The 21,429-nt window shown below is 40.9% G+C and overlaps 1 protein-coding gene across 1 annotated transcript in view; it reads left to right on the forward strand.

The window, feature by feature from the left end:
* Window positions 1-21,429, forward strand: part of LOC139283542 (FERM domain-containing protein 5-like) — a 59,215-nt gene that overhangs the window by 2,667 nt on the left and 35,119 nt on the right. The window lies entirely within an intron of this gene.

A 21,429-nucleotide genomic window follows, 5' to 3' on the forward strand; every position in this document is an offset into this window, starting at 1 on the left:
CATTATTTCACACCATGGGGCTCTTGATGAAGCACAACTGGCCTAAATGGAAACATAAATAGGATCATTGGCTTAATCAATTGTCTATTGTTAACAACAACATCACCATTTATTTGCTGGCATCAGAATGTGTGAACACGACATTTAGGGAGCTATATTAATTGTGTTTTACACAAAGTGTCTGTAAAGCTAAATAAGCACTGGTGACCATGTCATTTTTCATCTGCATAAAGGACATTACGGTGACCTTACTGGAGCATGACAACATTGTTGGCTTACTGAAAACGGGAGCGGATGGCTGCTGTCCTTTCCTGCACACCTTGGAGATGTGGCCCAGAATAAAGGGCCCTCGTGGGGTTCAACAACGGTCACGCTCTCCATTTAGCTCAATTAGCCTTCACCTTGAACTGCTGCTGTGATACTGAAATCACAGATGTGACCTTCATAAATGGAAAGAAATCTTCGTGCGAAGGCGGTGTGGAGTGGAATAGGAAGGCAGCCAGACAAAGGTGAAGCAAACAAGTCATGTCATTCAACATGGACACGGGGTCTCCTACCTATCAGCCCCATTAGATTCCACTACCACCACCCATTTACCTCACCCATGCTGTGTACCTGTCCCCCTCTCATGCTGATTGCATTGTTGCTGATTACATCGTGACCCTGGAAGCACAGGGAGACTCATGTTCATTGATTTCTCCTTTTCTTTCAACACCATTCAGCCCTCCAGGATATTCACAGGCGTCTCGCAGCCACAGATCACAATACAATCTCTTAAAGCCTCAATCCAGGATTGATGCTGTTTCTTCCGGCAGGGGATTTTGGCAGAGGCTTAATTGATGGGGAAGCAGACAGAGGGCTAGCATGTGACTGTGCTGTGAGATGGTGGTCTGCTGTGTGAAAAACGGGGGAAGGTGTGGCACCATAGATGCTTTGGGAAGGCCTAGATAAGCACTTGGAGGCCCCAGGCAGCAAGTTAAAACTGGCTCAGGAGAGACAGGACCAGGAGTGGTACTATGTTTAGCCATGTGATGTTAGTGATGATCATCAGCAAAGATGGCCACCAATCATAGAAGGAAACTTTTAAGCCAGGATTCTGAAGATACCAGCCACAGTGCAATGGAGAGTGCTGCCTCACTAGAAATGGCCTGGCAAGTCTCCAAGTGGCATCCAAGTAAAAGTGTGGATCTTCCAACTGGAGTGGGACCTGATTTCCTCCATACTACTGGGCTGATCTAAGCAGAGCTCAGAAGTGTCTGCAGGGTCTATGTAGGTTTAGGCAAGGGTTAGAGATTTGCATAGTCTTATAGCCAGAGGGAGCAAAATGAGGTTCAGAGTCTTGCTCAAGGACCCTTTGACATATGGACAGAAGGAGCCAGGGATTGGCACCTGCTCGGTCAACAAGCAGAATAAACAGGTCCTTGATTGAATTTTGAGAAAATGTACTATGCAACAACATATAAATATTGTGATACGTCATAGAGTATTTCATCCATTTTGCCCACTCCTCGATCCATGATGGGTCAGCACAGTTAAAGGATAAGTGTGATGAAATGTTTTCTGTCTGCTTTGTCATCAAATCCCATAAAAAGCCAAAACCAACTATTAATTGATCCTGTTAACAAGTATTGCCTGTGTAGCCAAAGCTTGCTGTATCCTACTCCCCTGTGCCATAGAGTTGTTGTAGCGCCAATTGTTGTTCAAAAACTTTTAAAAACACTTTAATGAGCCACACTTTCAGACAGGGTGACATGTTCCTTCATTGGGGCGGATAAGGGAACTGTATAGAGCCAATCCCATAGACACCATCCTGGTGCTGAAGCTACTGCAGAGTGCATTTGAACTACAGGCTACAGAGTGTTTAACAGAGTTTTAGGATTATTAATGTATAGTTTTAGGGGGTTTACTGCATGTGTATCCTGCTATACTTGTCAAAAGTACAAGTAATTTACTGTTCATTTTATCATTTTTGTCCTAGAAACTATTTTAAGTGTGTCCCCAGTTCAGCTTTAGCCCTTTCAACATAGAGTCATGATTAGGTTATATTGAGTACCTGTGCAGAATACCTCTTATTTTCAAATGAATATCACTGTAATTCAAGAGACATAGGGATTTAGATCTACGTTTTGTTTGGCATTTGGACGGCTTTGAATTATGTGGTCATGGAGTGTGGTTAAACAGCTGCAGTCTAGCACTGTTAATCAGCGGTATCTCATTAGATAACACATAAGAGTATAAATACTCCATCGTCCCACACTCCATATAGTTACATTTAATGAGTTCATTAGGAATGTGAAAGCTATATGATTCAAATCATCAGTCATAACCTCAAGTATAAGATGTAGATCACACACTCAATCTAACATTTTTATGGAATAAACATAATGTGGAAAAAAAGTATTACAACATACTGCATACAGCTTATCATCTGAGGAAGTAGCACACCAACCAGTCTGGGAGTCCTTTTTTTCGAGGCAGATACTGTGGGCCATTTTCTCCAAATTAATATTCCTACCGTGAACCAAAAGATGGATATCAGAGATTGAAAGCAAGATGAATGATAGAGTAGCATTGATCCAGGGAGACGTACCTCATCACTGTGAGTAAGTGGTTCAGTCACCTGGCACCAAGTCAGGTCCTGTGTAGTTCACTAATGAAATTAGGGGCGTTCTTTTGAAGCCAAATGCAGAACTCGGGAGGAGCTCCTCTTGTTTTGCTATGTGAATGCATTATTGAAATAGGTTGCACTTGTCTCCTAAGTGGTCTCTCTGCACTCACATTGTTTTCTTCTTACTGTGTACTGCTAAAATTGGAATAGAGGTTGTAGCATATTTTGTTTTCATACATGCGAAGGTCTGCTCTTCTGCTTATGTTGCCTTCACCTCATCAAAATAAAGATAATGGCTTCATTTTGCTGCATCTTACCTCTAAATTAGACCATAGGTTTCATCATTTAATTGCGTCTAAACCAGACTTCCGCCAAATACTAATGTGCAAATTCCTCTTATTTAACTTTTTTTAGTACAGAGGAAAAACCCAGAGAGTGCTGGACCATTTAGAGTAACATAGCAAAGTGTTAAAACACTAAAGTGTTGTTTTTTTCCTGTAGCTAGTAAGTATTTACATGGTTCTAATACAGAGAACTACAGCAATCCTTGATATATTACAATGCACTTCACCTGTCAGAGAGGATTTCGGTTGCTGAGATGGTTTTGATAGGACGTTGAGAACATTCATGCTTGTATCCTTTATGCCACATCACCTGTAGTCCAAATTAGTGTTTTATGTTGTTGTGTTAAAATTATTAGTTGATTAATTGATTACATGTGACATTGCCATCCAAAGTACCACACCTGTGGCTAATAAAGATGCTTTTGGGTTCGCAGTTGTTGGTCAAGTAAAGTAAGCCCAAAGTAATGAAGTCAGTACTTTGGGCTCTGGTAACTTCTGATGGGCATTTGTCAATATTTGTCAATAATTTATGGCATTTTACTGACTACAGTAAACGTGTAATCAGTCAAACAAAGAAATAATCAACAGGTTACTCAATATGACAGCTTTGGGAAGCTGACAGCCAAAATTTTGAGACCTGATGCAGTCAATGGACAACCAACCTGTGATTTGGGCTGTGCATTCTGCGCACATGTTCGAATCTCGCTTGAATACGCTTGGACATGCATGAATGCCTCTCACTTCATTCAGAAACTGCTGTCAAAATGTCTTTGATCAGCGCTCTCAGTCTCAGCTCCTGTGGATCTGCTCAGTCGCTGATAACAGACATCTGCATGGATTGGGAAGCTCCCAGTCGTAGGCTAAAGGAGCTAAATGGGAAATATTATACAGTGTTCTGTCTGTATTTTTAGACATCCAAATAATAAGTCCATTATTGAGACTGTTGATAGCCTCTCTCTCACACCACAGCTAAACCACATGTAGCACCTTGAACTGTATGAACAGTGGTTCTTAAAAAACAGCATGCATGCTCAGACAGCCTTCCCTGATAAAGGTTAGCATGCAGGATTTAGCACGTACTTATAGATCAATCTGAACGTCCAAACATTCAGCTTTTGGCCCACAAGCATGGGATTGGAGAGCTTTCTGCCCATAATAATCCACAGACTGGGAATGCTGGTCCCTAAGTAGATTTTTTTTCTAACCTGTAAAAGCTTAATATAGAATAAAAGTGGGATGTGCTTTAGTCGGAACTCCTGCTTATCAGCCTTGCTGCCAGCTAAGTGCCGCCCTGCAGGAATCTGCGAGAGACATGTCTTACTGATGTGAAGGCGCCCTGCTAAATAACATGTTAATCCATAATGTGGAGAAATGGTGAGAAAAGCCCTCAAGGCTTTGGTGTGCTTTCAGATTAGGACATTCAGCTGTTGGCCATGGCAGTAATATCTACGACTCTAGTGATGTCATGGCCTCGACTCTGCTCACCACGCTGACTGATTGTTTTAATCAGCACATGTGCTACCACTATAGTACTGTACAGAATAATTGTTATGAGATTTAGACCAACTGATTAAATCCGAACCCAAATACTTTGCTCTCAAAGTTCATGTAATAGGTTCATAGAAAACCAAGATATTACAGTGTATTGGCTGCTTCGTGGTAATGAGCAATCAGAAAGGATTACTTTCCGTTGATACCAATTCCAATTAATGGTAAATTAGTGCAGCTTTATCATTTCCAATATAATCAGTAGACTTTTAACTACTACTACTGACTATTACACACAGTGGGCTTAATTTGTCTGTACTGACAGAAAAAGTCCCATATATATATATATATATGTACACACACACATATATATAGTATGACTTGCATTCATTTCCATATGGATTCTTAATCTTCATTCATCTTCATCTGCAGTGGGATTTACAGTCAGGTGTTAATGAGGTTTATTTAGCCTTAGAGGCACTTGAGCCTCCATTTACTGTCCATGGCTTTCATTCTGAAATCATGCGTGAGGACGACTGAAGTTGTGTACTGAAGATTGAGGTTGCTGGGTTGTTGGCTTACCAAATACCAAATGTGTGTGTGTATGTGTGTGACAGGAGTGAATATTTAATGCTGTTTATCTGTGATGCACATGTTTCTGGAGGTGTTTGATGAGGTCAGCCTGTAGTGGTGCAGAAGCAGCAGTGATAAGAGAAGCCAGTACATTTGGAGCATTTGGCTGCTTCATAGTGATGTCACTGGATTTGCTGTATAGAAGCGTCTGAAGGAGTCACAGTTTATAGTGAAGCAAAGCTTATGCTGCATACTCTTACTTCCTTTTATTTTGTACTTCTCTGTCTTTGTCTGTCTCTCTCTTTCTCTCCTGTGCAATGTCCCTTGTATGCTTCTTCTCGTTTTTGTGCTTTTTCTCCCGTCTGGTCGTTCAGTTCCACAAAATCCCCCCTTTGTTCCTCTTCACTTTCATTTCTCCTCTTCCTCTCCCTGTCTCTCTCTCTCATCTCTCAGTCGGTAGCGCTGCAGCTGAGCAGATTAATGAGCCTGCCCTGACTGAACCTGACACCGGTAGACGACACAGCAAAGACATGCTATACGTGACACAGCAATAAGGATGCTGGAGGAGTTTCACTGAAGGCTATAGGCATTACAGCCATTGTTAGCCACTTAAAGGGTTTAAGTATTTAACTGAGCCAATACTTTGCAATTGCATATACAGTGATTTCTTGGTTTTTAGCCATGCTAGTGGAGGCAAATGCTGGTCGGTTGTACAGAGATTCGTGGTCCCTAGAGGATGTATCCTAATGACTTTGGTGATCCCCTGACTTTTCCTCTAGAGCCACCATGAGGTTCATATTTGTGGTTTTGAGGGAAATGTGTCAAAGGCTATCGGATGGATTGCCATAAAACTTGGGACGTCTCCTTCAAGAAATTTAGAATGACTTTGGTTATCCCTTCAACTTTGATCTAGCCCCATCATCAGGTCAAGATTTCATGTCTTAAATACTATGGTTTATTACCAAATATCTGCTAAACTAATGACATTCCCATCAGCCTTGGTTCCACTTTGTGTTTAGCTAATTAGCAAACGTTAGCATGTTAACACACATAAGATGGTGAACATTGTTCCTGCTAAACATCAGCATGTTAGTGTGGTGCCGAGTTAGCATGCTGATGTTAGCATTTAGCTCAAAGCCCCATTGTGCCTAAAAGAGTACTGCATCAACCATTGCACTCCTACAACATTGTTGGACTCACAGTGGAGATTTTGAAATCAAAATTGATGTAGCAGAACCGGAGATATCACCTTTTTCAAACCACGCTGCATTACCCACGATGCAACTCGATTGCTGACAGTTCGGTCAAAGATTCAGGTGCTGTTAGTGGCTAATGTAGTCTCTGGCAGCAAGCCTCAAGCAGAGACGAGGAGCGGGCTACAGAAGTCTGGTGAGCTCACTTTCTAAATCCACACCCCCAGATTTTTTTCATTTTCAGACTTGTAGTCTTCAGCCCCAATTGACACTGACTCAAGTGACATCACACTGGGCAATTAATCAGAACTCCAAACCAAAATTTCATAGTAAGGAAATAAATAGAAGTCAACAAGTAATGTACAATATATTCATTCTGTGCCTCTTTTTTACAGTGATGAATGATATCTCTCAGGGAGGCGGTGCGTCTTTGCAGTTGCCTTTTGATGTTTTTAGAAATAAAAATGGGAGAAAACATTAGTGTAGAAAACTGTTCAGTGTTGGAAAGCAGTGAAGACGAGTCTGTCTGCAGCCTGCTGACACAGCAGGGTGCTCAAGTCCAAACAAACTCATAAGGAAATGAAGAAGTGATTGCAGAAGAGTAGGTCAAGAGCACATCGAGTCAAGCTGAGCATCATCCGTTTAATTAAAATGGTGACGATCAGAGTTTCAGATTTTCTGCACTGCGTAGTGTGAATATTTAAGTCCCCTGTATGTCTGGTCTTCATTTTGTAGCTGAAACATAATTAAGTAAATTTGCTGTCATATTTTGAAGGCATCAAGGAGGTTTGTGGTTTAATGTGGGGAACTGAGCAGCAGCCAGACTGTAACCAGCCAAACTAAATCACCTCACTGCATGTATGAGAGCAGTTACAGCTCGGGATTATGTAGAACGACTACCAAGGGACTGGGGGAAAAAGGTCTGGAGATGGATATTCCTTCATTTTGTAATTCTCTCTTTCTAACATATTTTCACACATCTCTCAATTAGTACATTCTGTCACCTCTCCATCCACAACATTTGGCCCAGCTGCAAGTGAGGTGTTAGAGGTACACCATGCTTTCAGAGAGCTGCAGTGAGCTGAAGATTAGCAGAATGAATGTGTATTAGCCTCTCAACACTGGTTGATATCAGGCCGGCAGAGAAATCCGTCTCACCCAAGCTACAGGCTTTTACAGCAGGGAAATCGTAGAGGCTTTACAGAAATAAGAGAGCGGTTTCTTGTTCTCACTAGAGTCTTCTCTGCTGCTCCTCTTCCTCTTCTCTCTCTCTTCTTCTTTTTTTGCCAAAACTTGAAAGGGGAGAGGAGGCTTATTTGGGAAAGGCAGAGGCTTGCTGTTGAGTTGAGGACGTCACTGGAGAAGAAGAGTTCAGGCACAGCGGTGATTCAGTGTCGACTGATGTCGGCCGCACTGAACTTGAAAATCATTCTGTTGTGATTTTTGCTCAGACATGGGCCTCATGTGTTATTCATGATCCACTTCCTTCTGGCTCCGACGGTTGATATTTAATCACCATACTAATGATGTTTTCTCCGAGGTGCTCTTAATTGTTAGTGCGTTTTATGTCTTGTCTTTACTTGTGTGTAGCAGTATTTGTGTGTTTCAGTGTTAAAGAAAGAGTTCCCTTGCATATCTGATTTTCTTCTGTATAATATTCGTGTGAATTCATGCATAAATAAAAAGATGGCACCAAAAAGTGTTGCTGGTGTCAAGTGTCCACTGGGGTATGAGTTGGGTGCTTTGTAAAGAAAAGGCAAAAAGCTTTAATTACACACGGATGCTGACGTCCTGTAGGGCTGCCTGCTGGCTCGGCACATTGCAGACAACAGTATCCTCTGAGTGTGTGTGCGTGTGTGTGTGTGTGTGTGTGTGTGTGTGTGTGTGTGTGTGTGTGCCTGCAGGTGCTTTAGGAAGGGAGGTTTACATTGGGCAACAGGAAATGGAAATGGAGACATTGCAGCATAAAGATGACTGTAATGACTCCAGGACTCTCACAAGGGTCTGCTAATGACTCTGCAGCAGAGCAGCAAAATGCAAACGCATTAATGTTTGAGATGAGAATCAGCAGAGACCCAATGCAATACGATTTTAAAGATGTCAATTCAATAATATTGTGATTCTGCAATGTTGTGATTTTCTATGTCTTTTGTAATGTGAGCAGTGTAAACACAGAGCCATATGTCTGGGCATGTGCAGTGATGTCTGAGACAGCTCCACCAATGAGTTTGCTGTTTTGTCATGTGGCCTTTTATGTGTTCTTGTAGATAGCGTATATGCGTGTGTAGGTCATACAGTAGGTTTACCATATACTAATGTAGAGTGCCTCTGTCTGTGTGGTCAGTCTAGGCCGTGTGTTGCGGTCTGTGGTGTGTGTGTGTGTGTGTGTTTGTGTTGTAGTTGTCTTGTTTGCCGTCTCTTGGGAACGTGCGCTGTAACGTGGGATGAGGCTGCGTTCTTCCTGCTGGATCCACAGAGCCATTTTAAGAGTAGAGGTGGAGGCCACACAGCCTGGTACGATAATTCAGTTTCATGTTGCCCCCGTAGAATAGTATCAGTGTTTTTATTCAGAATCAGAAGCCGAATTGTTCTATCGCGAAAGAAGTCATATTATGCTAGTAATATAATGCTGTCAGCACATGTTTCGTTTCACTTGAAGTGCAAGAGTGAACATGCTAGACGTCCAATGTGATACGTTTGCCTTTTACTTTTTAATGTAAACATACAGCTGCTGCTTGGAATGTGATTTGTCCACACCTAAATTAATCTAAATCTTTTTTTTTTCCTGTTTTAGTTTTGATTCAACTTTATAGGCATTTTGGAGGCTGTAATTTGTTGAATTGTCAATCATCCTGACAAGTGTTTCCAACATTTTGTCCACCTCTTTTATATCAATAAGGGTAGACTACATAATAACAAACTAACGGCTTTAACAAAAACTGAACATTACAACCTTTTATGAAGGTGGGATTTATTGCGGGACTGTTGTATTAGACTGCACTGATTTGAGCTACATGCACCTAATAAAGTGGCAACTGAGTGTGTGTTGCATCATACACAGCAGGATAGACAGACACAGATGTCATGAGGTATTCCTTCATGTTTGTGCTGTTTTGAGACCTTGTGTTACCTTATAAGTGTAAGATCACATTCATTGTTCAATCACACTGAGAGTCACTTTGACAGTGTAATTAATGATCGAGAGCTTCAAGGTAAGAAACACAAAAGGTGTAGATCAGCAGATTAGTGCACTTCTAAATCTTCAATTGTAGCTCTGTTGTCCTGATTTACAGTTAAAAACATTTGAATTTGATAATGATTCCCTTCCAGAGGATGTTCTATAATAAATTTTCATATGCCCAAAATGTTACTGTTTCTGCTTCTTACTGCAGCCAAATAAAAACACAAAAAACCCAGTTTATTGTATCAAATCATAGCGGTTACAGTAAGCAAAACATTAAGAACTGGTGATACCTCCCCTCCTCCCCACACTCATAAGTCACTGTGCTGTGCAATAGTCAGCAAGTCCAAAGCTCACACACACACACACACGCGCACACACACACACACACACACACACACACACACACACACTGTTTCTATGTTTCTAAACTCATATTCAGCAGTTATTCTCTCTCTGTTTTCATTCCAGCTAAACTGCTGATATTTATTTTGACTTATTCTCTCGTATGAATTTAGGTCAATTTCCACATAATTTACTTCAGTTTATTTTGAAAGACACAAACAAGATGAGAACTAGAGATGGTGCTGTGTTTCTCCTACCGTAGAGACACAAATCTGGACTGCTCACTATTCCCCACGAATAATTAGGCAAGTGAAGGAGCAACTGCATTTAGCAAGTGCCCAAATATTTCACCTTTATTTTATTGTTGTTTGTATGTAGATTTGTAGGGCTACTAGGGTGACTTAAGTAGTACCTTTGCCCTCAAATTCACTTTATGTTGATGAGATGGTCTCAACTCTTTGTGATAGAATATGCTTTATGTGCTCTTGTACTGCTTGAAATATTTTCCTCTTTGCGCATCATGCCTCTGTATAAATCTTCAGAAACTTGATGAAAGTAATCAAACTTCTGACACTGGCCTAGATGTGGCACAGTCTGTGCCAGTGTGCTCTGCTCAGTTGATGTGCGTCTGTGCAAAGTGTCAAATATGAATTCAGATCTGTTTACAGCAGGAATATACTGTTAAAGGAATAGTTTGACAGTTTGGGAAATATACTTGCTTGCTTCATTTGTCATCTTGTTTGAATAAACTTTATTCATTCAAACTTTATTGGAATAGTGAAGTTCAATTGATCCGTACAGTGTGAGCATAAAAGTTGCAAGTTCTTGCTGTGCCGAAAAACGTGTAGAGTGAGTTCACACAATGTACTAGATCAGTAAAAATGCACAGTGTCTCCAGCTTAATCTGTCGAAAAACTAAAGTGTAAACAAGTTGTGGTTTTATGGAGGCTTATGATGACTAATACGTTTGCTTTAGAGGTTTTGGTAGACAGATTATGTTACCATTTGACAGAGCCAGGCTAACTTTCCCCCCGTCTCCAGTCTTGGTACTAAGCTAAGCTAACCAGCTGGTGGCTGTAGCTTCATATTTACTGCACAGACATGAGAGTGTATTGATCTTCTCATCGTATAATGTTGGACCTTTTATTTAAATAAGACAACCTCCTCATGCCAGTCTAATATTAACTCAATAATTATCATTACCAAGGGCAAAGCCATCCATCTTCCTCCCTGTCACATCATCCAGACCAGTCTGGATCCTCCTCATTGTACGCGACTGCACACTCCTTTTAGCTCAGCTCCTCGGTCCACGAGTCTGCTGCTGTCTATTTTTAAACTCTTGCTATAGCGGAGCAACTGTATGTGCGTGGAATATTAAGCACTCCTCCTCTTACTCGCTCTCGCTCTTCCCCTCTCTAACTGTGGTTAACTGTAGTCATCATCGGCTCGCTTCCATACGCCGAACAGTGCACACTTCAGTCAAATGCCAGCCAAAAAGCCCTCGCTTTTTCTTCCTGGCTCTCTTGCGTTCCTTGCGCACTCTTCCATGCACACACAAACACACAATCAGTCTGCTGTCTTTTCCCTTATACAGTACCGTTCTTTTTCTCTCTTTCATCATCTCTAATATTCTCTTTGTCTCTTTGCCAAGCTTAGTTTCTTCAACCTCTTCTGGCATGGTAAGCAGTGGGATCAGCTAACAGACTACTTTGTAATCTCATGATGTCTCAGAGAGAGCTGCTGTTCTGACACGCAGGGCTGATGAGCACTGCCGTTCACCGAGTGTGTGTGTATGGTGTTTCTTAAAACTAGAAGAAGGAAGAGGCAGCACAGGTATGCCTGACCTCGAGGAGCTCTCTCTTCTTCTCTCAGTCTTTCTTCATGGCTCTCAGAGAGGTGGACAGCATGAGAATGACTCACTGAGAGGGACTGGTCTCCCGGTCCTGATATACTCTTAGATATCTGCATTTACATATATACATATAACTGCTGACATGTTGTGTAACATGCTGTTCTGTGTTAAAATGAAATGGCTATTTTGGATGTTTATGGACCAAGCTGTTCTTTTGAAATGCCAAGGGTTGTGTTTGTGCATCAAGACTTAGAGGTTTGAGTGATACTGTTAATTTAATTCAGGAGCTCTTGAATTAGACAGAACAGATGAGGTGTGCAGGTCATGCTGGCAGACAGTGAGTCTTCTTGGTCAGAAAAATGATCGTGCATTTAATTTAGAATTTGCTAATGTGGACATGCCAAGTACCACTTCAGCTTACATAGACTTATATTTTATGTCAAGTAGAATCAGTATTTAATATTGATATGATTATATGACATTTCCTGCCCACATCAAAGCCAAACAAACTGATCTGTTCACACTGCAAGCCTCAGAACTCTTTTTTGGACTAGAGTTTGGATTTATTGCTCTGATCTGTTTTTTTGTTTGGCTGTTCATGTCATTCTGTAAACGTGGCCAATATCAGATTCCAAGGTGAACTGGTCACAGTACTGAACTCTGATTTAGGACAACATGTGAAAGTGGCCCAAATCAGAATTGAAAAGATCAGATTCCATGTGATTTGTGCTGTTCACACTGTTATGAAAAAAAACAAACAGATCTGAGTCACATATGAACAAAAAAAATCAGATCTGGACCACATTTGCCTGCAGTCTGAATGCAGCCATAGACTTTTTCTTGTGTCTTGCTAAGGAATACAAAAAGACATTCACATATGTGTGAGGGCATACACATTCACTGAGAAATAGAAACACACATACACAACCATAACACACAGTCGGGCTCATGTCTTCTGTCATTAGCACCCTGGCGGGCAATAAATCTATTGCAGACACATTTTTCATCAATCACTGCAGCTCCGATGGTCACAGTATGAAATATGGATTTGGACGTCGACAGGAAATCTAATTGGTTAGATTGGCACTCAGCCCTGATGAGATCTCTGAGCCTTTTGTAAGACTTTTAAGGTGTTCATCAAGAAAGAGATAGCCAAAGGGTGTATCTAATGTTCAAGAGTCCACTTTCTATTAAACAGCTACCTTAGCTCCATTTACAGGCTTTTAAGGGTTTTAAACTGACTCAGAGGATCTTTCATGGAGAAATTATTACATCTAACTCAAAATTCTTCAGTCAGTCAGTTCAATCAGTCAGCTGCATTTGGGTTTTCCTGTATCCCTTTGTCTCACCCTTAAAAACGGTTTCTCTATTATATCAATATTTATGACTAAATAAGCAACAATTGAAGTTAAAGTTTTAGATTATTTTAACACTCCAAAGCTCAGGACTGTGTGGGTTATGTCTGAACACATTTGACAGTGTTTTGACATTTGTCAGTATTGGAAACATGAGCAAACCACCCCTGCCATCACATATTTATTCAAATGTTGCTAAATAATGAATGGTGCAAGGTAGGGCCAACTGCTTTTTACAAAGTCAGCAAACAACCGTATCTTTGTTGGCTGATCATCTACGGTGAAGTACCCAAAATACTTCCGCACCCTGCTTCTATGACGCTTCGATATCCTCGTCATCAGATCAGCTTAGCTTTGCTCACTAGTGTCCTCCTCCATTTATTTTTTAGCTTAGGTTACTGATAGGTCAATAGGTCATGCAATAGGTCAAGGTGAATTTTAAGAACGCCCTCTGCTGGACCAGAAGGAAAACTACTTCAAACTTAAACACATATAGACTGTACATTTTGAATACGAACAGCCTTGATTCTCAGTGGACTTTATTTTTTCGTGCAACACGTGCTGAGTCATTGGCAGCTCCTTCACACTCTGTGCTGTGTTCTTACCTCTTCTTTTTCAAAGAAAGTCGAAACACCAAGAGCATGAAGATATATACAATACATTTCTTTCTTAGTAAAAATAAGTTTTAATTTTATTGCAACTTTAATATTGCATGTTCACGTCTTCTTTTTAAGTGATGCGAGTGGATGTGGAGAACCTTATTGTTGAGGGAGAAAAACACCCAGACCTCTATGTCCCACATTAAAATATTAACCCCAGCAATTTATAGCTGGAGAGGTTGGCTCTTCAGGTGAGGACTCGAGTGAAATAACACCCAAAAGGCACCTGAATCCAGGACAGCAGTTCAACTTCACTTGGTGCTGTATATTATATATTCAATATGCTTTGCTGACCTGTTGACTTGCTGCTCCACAGTGCTTCCTATTTTTGTTAGGACACTGCTGTGATGTTGTGTGGATGTGAATGAATATGTGTAAGCATTACTATTAAACCTGCAGTCTTCTGTATAGTATATATACAGTTTTGTTTTGTAATTTATTTCACATTTACCCCAAAGCATTTTTTTGTCATCTGAAGTGATTTTGTGTACTTATTTCTAATACAAACAGACATCTAATTAGAATCCTGAGCTTGGTTTCTGGGCCTCAGACATCAAGGCAAGGGCACCGCTTCATTTCCATGTTTTGAAACAATCTCTAAGCTTTTTTTTCTCCCCCTTTTCTTTGTTTCCTGTTGCTTTCTTTCTCTCACTGTCTCAGCCAATTTTCCAATACTTAGTGTCTCTGTGTCTTTCCAGAGACTCATCTGGATCTCAAATCATCTATATCAAAAGAATGAAGAGGTTCTCTGCCTCAATTAGCGGTGAATACTGACCCAGAGGAGCACATAATAGACAGGCTGCTGTAAAATTTCCACCATTTAAATTTTCTCTACATGACGAATGTGATGGAATACAGCAGTGTTTGAAATGCAGGTTTTGCTATTTTCCCGACCGCTCTCCCCTAACCGAACTCCAAGCAGCTGTTTGATTGGAAGATTTACTTCCTGAGTAGTCTGGCTGAGGATTTGGGCAATCCCAACAAAGCTGACAAGGTCATGGTGATTTAGCCAAGGGCTAACTTCCTTACATGAAAATCCTCGTTCTTGTGCCTGTCTCGTGAAGCAAAGGGTCTGTTTTTTAGTGTGTTGGTCCTCCCAATATGTAAGAATGTCTTGACAATGTGCATTCTATCATACTTCTATTATTATTTTTTAAAAAGCAGGTTTTGTGGAACAGCTAAACGAGCTAGCATTAACTTTATCCTGCACAGATTAGCTCGGTGAGAAGTGAGTGAAGTCAGTTCAGATGCCCCTTGTACTATTGGCTGTGTGTCATCTTGTCACAGCAGTACTATGTCCCAGCCAGCCAGCCCAGTGACTTTCCACCGCCCTTGGATTTTTGGAGATGCTGGGGAACCACGGGTCTCCATGGCAACAAGATTATTACATCACTACACTCCAGCTGCTGTCGTCAAGCTGGTGTTTGGCCAAGCTCTGCGGCAGCCCAACAGTGACTCCACACACTCATCAAACACACACACACACACACACACGCACACAGACACACACACACACACACACACACAGGCACACACATGCACACACACACACGCACGCACACACACACACACACACACACACACACACACACACACTGCTGCGCATGCCAAAACCCTTACTCTGAAAAACTAGAGGAGCATGACCATATGTTCATTCATTAAGATTTTGATAGGGGCTGCTTATTGGCATGCATAGAATCAATAGTTAAAATGAATTCTTTTCATGTAAAGACAATGTGTGTTTAAAGGCAGAGCGCCCTGTGGCCTTGTGTGTTTTTACACTGCAGTAAGATTTTAAAAGAGATTCATACATTTTTAACAGTGTTAATCAGAGAAAAAATGCAAAACATTTGATAGATCCAGCTTCTCAAATCTGACACTTTGCTGCTTTTCTTTGTCTTACATTATAGTGAAGTGAACATTTGGATTTTGGGCTGTTGGTCTGACAAAAATGCCAATTTGAAGACGTCACCTTGGGCTCCAAGACATTGTGATTTCATCAAAAAGATTTTATTAACTGAGGATTATTTGATCATGAAAATTATCGTTAGTTGCAGCCCTACTTGAAACCATATAATAAAGAAAGGGAAAGAACAGGATAATAGCAATTTAAAAAGTGCATGAAAAACATTTTTACATGTTAACTAAACTATGTTAAGGGAACCATAAGTGATACATAGAATACCAGAAGAAGAAGATAAATTGAGATGGTCTGCTCTGTGTCTCTGTAGCTATCTTCTCCACTGGTAGCCTCTGTTACCCCAGTTTGGTTTTCGCCTTGGGGAAGGTTAGTTCTTAAAACGTTTGGCACTGTTTAAATGGGGTTAACAGTCTCTGTTAGCCCAATTTTCAGTAGGCTGGGTCCCTGTGGATGCCTGTGACGGATGGCCACATGAAAGCTCCTTACCTACAGTTGGCTGTAGATGTGCACATGTAGAGGATGAGGTTGTTGGTACAAAAAGGTCCAACAGCATCAGGCCTGTCATTTGCATAGCTTCAACACAGCTGGCTCCCTTTTCTTAACGCCTGTCTCTGCCAGCCAGGTTGTTTCAAGTGCAAGAAGGTTGAAAAATCCACGTGTCCCTCAGCTACATCATTCATCACGTTGCCATTACTGCTGCAGACGGGACAGTGTATCCCAGAAGGCTTTGTGTACTTCCTACTTCAGCAGAGGTCAGAGTGACCTTGCTGCCTGACTGAACATTTGTGTGTGCTGCATGCTGTAGGCCCTGGGGTCTCACTAAGAGCAGAGTTGAGGATGGATGCGAAAAGAGAGGCGATAGAAAGCTCCAGGTGAGAGCCACCTGGCTGGCTGTGATGCAGTCAGGACTGTAATTTTACTGGGTATAAAGACACAGAATCATGTTTACAATAAGTTAAGATAGTCATATATATATACTATGCTATCCTTTCATTTGGTTCCTGGATGTTACACATTGTCCTCATGCCCTTGCTCGTCCAGTTCTCGTGTAATTCAGGTACATTTTAGAGCAAATCTAAAATAAGAATTATGATGTCAGCACATATATCTGCAGAACAGTCATAGGTGGTGGGGATTAAAAATTCATAGATTGTCAGAAGGTGGAGGATAATGCAGCAGAATCAGAGGTGACGTCCAGGCAGATATGCGTGGGGTTGAGAGAAACAGAGGGGACAGAGAGGGGAAAGAGTAAAAGGCGAGAAGGGAGAGGAAGGATGAAATAATTGTACCATTTGGTGTAAAAACTGGCAGGTAAGTTCCTTGTTGAGCAGAATTTCTTGCCCTTTACTTTTACCTAGCCTTAAAGAGGAAATTGTGGCTCACCTCTTTAATGTCAGCGTTCGACAGTAGGATCACAGTCGTGTGGGCCAAATAACTTACACTTCTGCTTGGATTTAATCCAATACAGTATGGGCTACTAGAGAGAAGCCTTGGAAGTTTGGGGATTACGTTCCAACCCCTATATGTTATATTGAACATCATCACTTTTATCAGATAAAATACTCAACCTTTCAAATCATTAATTGACGTTGGTTGAATGGTGCTATATCATTTGTTTCGAGGCAGTATATGGACACACTAGCATGGCTCTCAGTTATCCTGAACAAGTTGGAGCCAGGAGTCAGGTCATGTCAGACAAGATCTTCAACATTGAAAAATGACCAGAGGATGTTGGAGAGCACCTTGGTTCTATTTAAGCACAGCAGAGGGAGACTTCTTATTCTGGCCCAACTGAGGATCCAAGTGGGGAGGAAGGCTCCACATACAAAGAAGAATCACATGCAGGACTGGGCGAAACCACTCAGACTAGTAGGAAGTTCACATACATACAGGCAATCAAATATGTTAAGAGTTGTGTGGTGCTCCAATTTCTCCGATGTTTGTGTTTTATGTCTTTTGTCCTAAGGGGCCACCGTACTAGTCCTCCAGCCATGGTAGAGTACTCAGTTAACCCAGAGTAGCACTGCTCGCCTGCTGTAGATCTCTGTAAGTGAAAAGCACTCTGAGCATGTTTCTCAGCTTCAGCTATGTCTTGAGTGCCACTGTAATGTGGTTCCCACTGAAAATTCAAGCAACCATCATTGGAAATGGGATTCAACCACTGTATTGCAGAGACATACTAACTAAAAGGACAGTTACAATCAGCAAACATTAACTCTGGAGTGAAATTTGGCCATTGATCAAATTCTATGAAATTAAAGGCACTTTATAAAAATGTATAAAAACTGTTATGTCCTAAAGGAAAACATCAGCTTTACTGTATCATGTTCCTTCAGAGTAATGAAGCCATGATTGTAAATGGTTGACATTATTATATACTAACTTATTATATACTAAGGAAAAATGTGTGGCTTTGACATTCAGTCATCGCACATCCACTTTTCATGCGAGTGGCATTAGTTTCATCCTGAAAAATGAGCAAACTGTTCACACCTCCCCACCGCTGGAAGGGATATAAGAGGGGTGTTAAATATGGAATAAGGTGGCTACCATTCAGTTAATGAAATGTCACCCATTTGACATCAATTTACAAAGACATTCATCTTGAAATGGATAAATGAGCAGTGTTGTCAGAATTCAGAATGACTCCATAAATGAGCACATCCCCAAAGTTAATATTCTTGAATTAATATGCATTGTATTAATTCATATTTACACGGGAGTGCCTATTTTGGGTAGGTCAGGGAAGATAAGAGAGCCACTGCAAAAGCATATGAAATAGAGGGCAAAGGAAATGGAAAAAGTATTTAAAGCTGTGATCAATCTTCTGCTTATAATTATAAAGATTTCAGTGTTTGCTGTGTAATTTCAACTGCCAGCATGACATTTGACTGGATGATATCGTTAACAGAAGAGTGTATTTTGATGGAAATGCCTGTGTGCTTCAGTATGCCAGAGGCTTACTGGAGGTACATTTTCTTCTTTGACACCTAAAAACATCTTTCCTGTTCACTTCAGTAATAAGACTGGCTCTCCAGTCTGAATGGGTGACATGGCAATGAACAAAAAGCACTTCAAATTGCAATAATTAATCCAGACTTTGTATGTTTTGGTGGAATTAGCATTTCCCATTAAGCTCCCTGGTGAAACTGGACCTGATGCGTGCAGGTGATGTGGCTAAATTAGTTTGTTGTCTCAAAAAATGCATCTCTATCTGATGACTTGACAAAATCTATCGCACTAAAGCCCTTGCCTTGTACATCATTTACATCTTCCCTGAACTCTCCTCTGTACTGTGTAGATATGGCTCAGCTGTTGTCAGTCATTAATTAGTCAGCGAGTTCTGACTTTGCAGAAATCCCTGACCCCAGTTTTCCTACAGTCCTACCTGGATACTTGGATGGATCGTTAATTTGCTCTTATGGGGATAAACCAGCATGCAAGTGCTTATCGTTAATTCTGTATCATGTTGGGAGAAGACTGTTGGGTTGTTCTGTATGTGATTAATCAGCGACAATATTCTCATCCAAGGCCAGTAATCTCCTTTGGGGACAAAAATGCTAATTTTGTCCCTCCACTTTTACAGTTTCAGTTTGATTTACTCTTTAAACTTTAAATCTGTCTGAACAGTGTTCTCTTACTGTCCAGCCGCCGGAATATAGATAAGAGAAGCTCTGTGTTGATAAAAATGTTTATACACTTATCTGGGTTGCCTCAGTTATGACAATGTGTTCACAGCAATACTGTAAGCATTATATGCAGCAGAGAAAGCTTTTTCGTCCTGTGTTTCGGATCTCTGATTGGAAAGTGTCTGCCACATGAACATAATGGTGGAGGTTCTTGGGGCTCTATGCAGCTGGAGAAGTTGACCTGCAGACAGTACTCAGGGCTGAAGAAATGCAATTTAATCTGCATATTTTCTGGGAAAAAATAATGTAATCCATGTTTGGATTTGCAGTTGACAAAGTGTTATTAAAATATTCTACCCAAAAACCATGAGGATTGAATATCAAAGATAAGGCAGTAGAGAATAGTGCATGCTTTAGTAAAGATAGACAGATACGACATCATTACAGTAAGTATCCATGGCAATCCATCCAATAGTTGTTGCGATATTTCAGTCTGGACAAAAAGGAAAAAAAGGTTGCTCAGAATTCTTTGACAGTTTGGTATTTACTTTGGAGACTAGCGTTAATCCACTTTCCCACCAAGCAGTAAGGCTGGTTTGATACTTCTCTTGTGTAAATGCTGATGGCAAAGATCCAGTATTTTTCATTCAATGGATTTATGCATTATAAAGGCACTAGTTAATATGTTTCCTGTGTATTAGGACAATCTGTATGTCAGGCATGCTACCTCTCTCCTCCCTGGGTAGCCAGGCTAAAGGCATTTAGAAAGCGTCTAAAAGTCAATTACTAACTCAAAGGATCAATAATTACTCTTTACAGAGAATAGAGTCAAATAATGATACAGCGACCTCAAAACCCAATTTTCTCATAATTAATCTATGTTTTTTTTTTTTTTAATAGACTTGCTCCCAGTCTGTTGGGCTATTTCACTCCAAATATCACATCATTTGTTTTTTTGACATTTGTTCAATATTGTAGCTGTGGAACAATGATGAATGTTTAGAAAGCCTGACTATTACTAAGAAACACTGCAGCTCTGCCATAAGGACCTCACAGGATATTTGAGGTCACTCAGTTTACAGGATGCATGTGCTGAACGGCCCCATCCTGCATACATTAACTGTTCTTCAGATGAAACATTAATGCTCATGCAGACATTGGTACTATGGACATCTGGATTAATCAGGGCTTCATTGTGTGTCAGTCATCCTCCCTAATGCAGTGCATGCAGAGAAATGAGGCAACACGTGATCATATGGAGCTCAACAGCTGCCATTTACGGCTCCCTTCCTCTCCTCCTTAGTCCACAGTGAGACTGACGCAATTGTCAGAGGTACAGGAGCTTTTAATTGAAGCACTTGTACTGGAAGTATCTGTCCTAAATGATGTGTTGTCTCAATGGGATTTTCACACTTCCTCTTTAGCCAGGTACATGAGCTCAGCTGCAACTCTTCCCTTCACTTCCAGAGTACAACACAGGGATGGGGATCAGTTTAAGCTTCAAGTTTTTTTCATTAAACACGCAGCAGGAGGGAAAACTTATCTCTGTAGATGTTTACTTTTCACATTGCCATAAGAGATAAGTCATGGAAGACAACCATGACAATGCGTGTATATTCAGCAAGCTCATTTCCCTTCACTGCAGTGCTCTTATGGCATATAAAAGACGAAGTAACCCACCCACCCCTGTGATGCCTTTGTTCAGTGTTGAATAATGTGCTCATGAGGCAGGTGCCTGCACCTTCTGTTGAAACACTAAATAAGATACTTCGCGGGCTAACATTCACTGTCTTTTTACTCTGGTTTTTCTCTTGAGGGAAATATCTGGCTCTTTAGCTGCTAAATGCTCCACTATGCTCACAAGGTAGTCGCTAACTTTGTCTGTCTACCGTTTGGTGCTGAGCAGGCAGGGTACAGTGGGTTTTAAGAGTTTTTTTTGCTGAACACAGCTGCCTGCAGCTGCAGCTGAAAACGACACCAATGAAAATTTAAAAAACCGATACAATGTGCTGAAAGATGCTAAAAAGCGCTGCAGAGCTGAGAGGAAACTGTGAAGTTGGGTGATAATTATCTGTTGGTTTATCCCTACAACGACCACCTTCACATACCTGTAGTCATTTCATCCATTGATTATAATAGCTTAGAAATACCATAGAGATGCACTGAGCTGAACTGAATATATAATCAGCTGATGTAAGATATGGTGGTTACAGAGTTGAAAGGTATCCATAGCAACAAGCAGCATCAGGGCCCCCAGCAAAGGAGGTGGCTGTGAATTCAG

Source organism: Enoplosus armatus, chromosome 1, assembly GCF_043641665.1.
Source record: "Enoplosus armatus isolate fEnoArm2 chromosome 1, fEnoArm2.hap1, whole genome shotgun sequence".
NCBI lineage: Eukaryota > Metazoa > Chordata > Actinopteri > Centrarchiformes > Enoplosidae > Enoplosus > Enoplosus armatus.